This window comes from Alligator sinensis, unplaced genomic scaffold (genome assembly GCF_000455745.1).
Source record: "Alligator sinensis unplaced genomic scaffold, ASM45574v1 scaffold218_1, whole genome shotgun sequence".
In the NCBI taxonomy this organism is placed as follows: domain Eukaryota; kingdom Metazoa; phylum Chordata; order Crocodylia; family Alligatoridae; genus Alligator; species Alligator sinensis.
In genome coordinates, this window is record NW_005842083.1 from 316,543 (window position 1) to 321,730 (window position 5,188).

At 46.7% G+C, this 5,188-nt stretch overlaps 1 protein-coding gene across 1 annotated transcript in view; it reads left to right on the forward strand.

Annotated features, from left to right (window-relative positions):
• The window catches only part of LYSMD3 (LysM domain containing 3), a 13,399-nt gene that overhangs the window by 553 nt on the left and 7,658 nt on the right, over positions 1–5,188 (forward strand). The gene's annotated exons all lie outside the window — the stretch shown is intronic.

The following is a 5,188-nucleotide window of genomic DNA, read 5'->3' on the forward strand; positions in this document are numbered from 1 at the left end:
GGGGGGTGGGGTGGGGGCGAACACCCCCACCCCTTTTTTTTTTTTTTGGGGGGGGGGGGGGGGACGACACAGAGAATGCTGCTTCAGCAGTTTCTTTTTTGACCTGATGGTGCACCTCTCTAGATAAAATAAATGGTGGAATTTCCTGCCCTGACCTCTCCTCTAGCTCCACCACCCAAAGATTAAAGAGAAATGCATAATCTCCAAAAGAACATGCCATCAGTGGTGTATGTTAGAGCAATCATCAAACACTTACTGAGTATGAAATCTGTCTTCAAACTTCTCTCAAGGTCCACCCACAGCCCTGACCAGTCTTATAAAACAGTCTTTCAAGAACATGAATGGGGTCTGAGTCATCAGTTTCCCAGCTACTGACAAGTACAGTTGCTTCATTTCTATTACTGAAAGCCTCCTTTTTTTAAAGACTGGTCCGTGCTTCAGACATTCCTTGCCAAGAGTGCAATAACAATTCTTAATAGTTGGAATTCCCACTCAGTTACTATTATTTTGTCATCTGGAGATACCATGAGAAAATCTTGATTTGGAGATAATTAATCCAATCATATCATCTTCCAAGAGGCGTCTTACATTTTCCTCACACTTTACTGTTCCTTGTATTACAGACGAGCATGCTGGGGCAGCTGGGGGGGGCAGCTGTGCAGCAGTCAACTCATACTGGTTGTGTGAAAGTTGTTTATATGCACAGGGACTCCAATGCAGCTATGCCAACCCCAGTGGGGTAGCTGACCAGTAATAAGGAATAGAAGTCTCCATAAATAGGTCTCAGACCTAAGCGTTGGGAAGATGATACCAAATACACCTTGCATAGGTCTAACTCAGTCATCCTCACGCTGCCACTGAGAAATGCATCTCATTCCCACCGTGTACATGTCACACACTGAAATAATGTTATGTCATTGCCCTTATAATGATACCGGGCACGTCCAGAAGCACTTTTTGAAGCATACGCCTGAGAATATCCCTAGGCATAGGGATCTGAAAATGTGAACATACAACATGTTTTCTGCATGTAGCACTAAGTAGAGCAGAAATGAGTGGCTTTTTCCATGGTGGACTTGGATCACTGAAGATATTATAGATGTACCTTATGAGAAGAAGAAAAAAAATAAAAGAGTATGTGAAACATAATTTTGGTGGGTTCCATAAAGTCTCTTAGGACATTCTACTGCTGCAATGGGTGCTATATTAATTTAAAGACTATTCTAAATTACACAGGGCAATAAGAGCTATTTTATACCAAATGCTGAATAGAAGATGCCCTAAATTAGCTGCTGCTAATGACTCCCTACTTTTCACAAGACAAGCAAAATGTTCCACTTACACAGCTAGCAGTTCACGTCTGTGAGATGTTACTACATCTCCTTTCCATTTGAGCAGAATTATTCCTGTTCATCCTAACTGCTAGTGGTTCTCAACCTTTTTTAGACTCAAGGCACCTCTTGGAAAAAGCAAGCTCTTTGCTTTCACTTGTTTGTTTGTTTTTTGACTACAGAGAAATAATAAAGCACTTCTTCTGTTGCAAATAACTCAGAAAGGCCAAAACAGGTCAGAATATTTTTGGCACTATGGATTCCTATTTGATATCTCTGGGTTTATCTTGTGAAATGTTTCAGTGTTTCCACATCAAACAGTGCTAATGCTGTGTAGCACCCCCACGCACCCTTAAAAAGATCTTGCAGCATTCCAGGGTGCCACAGTGCCCTGGTTGAGAATCACTGATATATGCACTTCCTTGTACCAAATTCATTTTATTCATTTTACTTCTTTAGTTCATGTGAGAAACTGACCCATAACATTTATGCTCTTCCATACTATCGCTTTTACTTAGTACTGCTCCTTTCAGTGATGCTTGTTGTTCTTTGTATTTTTCTTTTTAAATCACTTGTGTTAAATATACCCAAATGCCTTAGGAAAACCATATGAAGTATCCAGAATTTTATTTAACTCATTCCTACTAAAAAAAACCCCACATCTTGATAATTCTTTAGTAATGTTGATGCATCAAAATGCATTTTATTTCTAATAACACTCTGACAACACATCATTAAAAACAATATTAAAGTGATCAGTGGGACCTCTAGCAGGCAGGCACCTACCCAAATGTCCTTCCTGTATTTTCACCGATTTGGAAAGCCATCAGGTCCCTCAAAAAACCCTATCACATGTAATATCATTGTAGCACAATGATATTACAGTGATGTTATGCTCTGAAGATTTTACTACAGTAAAGTCCAAGAAAAGACGTAACCTAATTTGTGGACAGAGAGGCAGATCCAGAGGCATGCACTGGTGCAGTAGCACCTGCCTTTGATTCCTGTTCTACCTAAAGTTTAAAACCAAGTGCATGAGTGGCAGTAGCATTTCTAGTCAGGCAGCAGCAAGGAAGTCAACTGACTTCATTGCTCATTAACATCTACATGATTCCTTCTAAAGACTATTCCACAAGTGTTACTGTCCCTTTCTCCATTACAATGGACTTGATGCTCCACTAATCAAGCTAGCCTTTCTTCTGCAATTCTGCTGTTTGTTAGCTGCTGCCAGTAATATAGCTCATATTTCACAGCCTTACAGACTGTTTTTAACTCATTCCAACAAAGTTATATTTGTTTTTGCTTCAATCTTAAACTCTAAACCCCTAGCATATTAGTAAAGCTTCTAGTTTCTTTTTACTTGGAGAAAAATAAGTTCTGTGTTGTATGCCTCCCTAGGAAAGAGCCTGGCCAATTTGTTCCCTGGAGCTTCTCCTTGTTGCCTTTTTTTCTCTGTGCTGCCCGTCAGTGACTCGCCAGCCACACCTTGATGGAATAAACTAATTTGGGCCCAACCTCATAGGGCACCAGGGTTTCTGAACACCAGGTCTGTGTCTGGTCAAGGGCACCTTAAACCCAGCCCAAGTTTGCTCTAACTGCACTGGTTAGCTCTGGGCCCACTGTTCAGGCCCAGAGGCTTTTGTTGCAGCAGGACACACTCTCAATGCAGAATTGGCAGCCCTGAGTTGGGCCATCCCCTTCACTGCCTCCACCAGCCCTTCCTTGACAGGCCCACAGGCAGGCTGACATCACACCTGTTCTGCCAATGCTAGCTTCTCCCCTGCAGCACTGAACCTATCCCCCTCAGTCTCTATCCATTGTTCCTCATGAGCACTGGGTGTTTGGAGTACTGCCCTTGCCTGCTTTCCATGGCCTCTTTAACCCCTTCAGCCACTTCCCAATCCACTGGGTCAGAGACTCCCATCTCGAGCTCAACTCCTAACATAAGAATGTCCCTATTGTGGGTCAACCTCACCCTAGCCTGTTCTTCCTCCAGTCCAAACACAAACACCAAAAAGATAATAAAGGCATGGAACTTATCTGTCTCGCCGTGGTGCCACTGCCAGTCTTCCCCATCCGGCCAGTGTCCGAGCCTGCTCTCTGTGGTCCCAGTTCTGGTTCCAGATCTGCTCTTCTCTCTTTTTCTGCCAGGAGTCTTCCCTCCTTCAAGTCTCCTGCAGCCTCTCTCCCCCTAACCCAGGACTAGGTTCACATATAGTGAACATGGATCACCTGACCCTTGTACTTCTGCCATGGATCCTTCAGGGCTGTCCACCCATGCTTGCCATCCTTCTTGTTCCTGACTCCTCCACTCAGTGGCATGCTGTAATAAAGGCCTCCTCAGATAAGAACGGGTGCATGTGTGTGGTGGGGGAGCGGGGAGAGAGAAATGGAGGAGAGAGCTAGCAAAGCAACAGAAGAAAGGAAGCAAAGGCAGGGCAGGGGGTACTAGAAGGAAGAAGTGTCCTGGGCCCCACAAAAATCAAAGAGCTACCCCAAACACCCTGTTCCCTCTAGTAATGAGGTAGGGGCCCCAGTACATATGGGTTGATACAGCATACCATCTGTACCACGCTTTTCAAAATCCTAGATCCACTCACGAGCCAGGCTTATCATTTTCAAATGCTTGTACTTAGCAATACTAAACTACCCTACCATAAACTGTTTTATTAGGTATTCACACTCTTTGGCCCAAACCTGGTGTCTCTTCTTGGCATTTATTTGCAAACAGCAAAATACGGGCTCTGTCACAGTTCTGGTTATGCTAAGCTGGAGATAAGTTAAGGTGCTGAAAAGCAGCTTGGGAAGAACAGGTCTTGCTGACCTCTGGACAACTTGAGAAGCAACGTCAAAAGTAAAAATCCATAAATGAGCAGAGAAATTGGTTCAAGAAGGAAGCAAGGAAAATGAATGAGGGCAGGTACCAAGTCGGAGAACTGAAGATGCTGGATGCATGAACTTGGCGAAAAGCAAATGTGGACATCTGAACAAATAGATAAAACACTGGCACAAAAGCCTGGGTATCAGGGATAAGTACAGGGGAGTGTAATGAACAGGTGGTGGCGATTCCTTGTCCTGGCAGTTTTACAGACTTGGGCTGAGGGTTAAATAGACTGAGAGGCTTAGACGTGTTAATCTGAAGTCAGTCAGCAGGCAGGGTAGACCCGCACTTTAATACCTGCGTTCACAAAAGCTCGGGCTCACTAGAGATCTTATTCCGTTAACCACAGAGGCGTGGACCTACCCCGCCCGCGCAGCGCATGACTAGACACATGCTCTCGTGCAGAAACCCGCTCTCTGGGCCTTTGCCACGGACCACAAATACAAGCCATCCCATTGGCACAGCACAGGGGGCCACTGGCTAGTACCAGCCTCCTGGGCCACCACGCTGCAGCACACAAAGGCTGGGGCAAGCAAGGGGCCACCTGAACACCTCCAAGCGCCTCAAGGGAACCAGCCCTGCTGGAGCCTGGTTTAGGAGAGGGCCGGGACCTGCAGCCCTCCTCACCCCTGACCCCTTCCCCCAACTCTGCTGCCGCTCGCAAGGGCTGTCGGGAAGGCTTTGGGCGGAGGGAGGGAGCAGAGGAGCTGCCAGCACCCAGCAGGGCTCCCATATCCACGCCAGGGAGCGGAGGAAGAGGCGCACAGCCCCACCCTCCCCAGGTGGGCGGAGCGGCAACGTCACTCCTAGAGCCGCAGGAGCTCCGGGAGGTGACGTGCGGAGGGCGGGGCATGCGCTACTAGTAAACCGCGGAAGGCCGCGGGCAGTTTGGGGTAATAGCCCGTACTGCGCGTGCGCGTGCGCGGGGGGTGGGGCCGCCTTGCGGACGTGGCGGCGGCAGGCGCGAGGGGGCGGC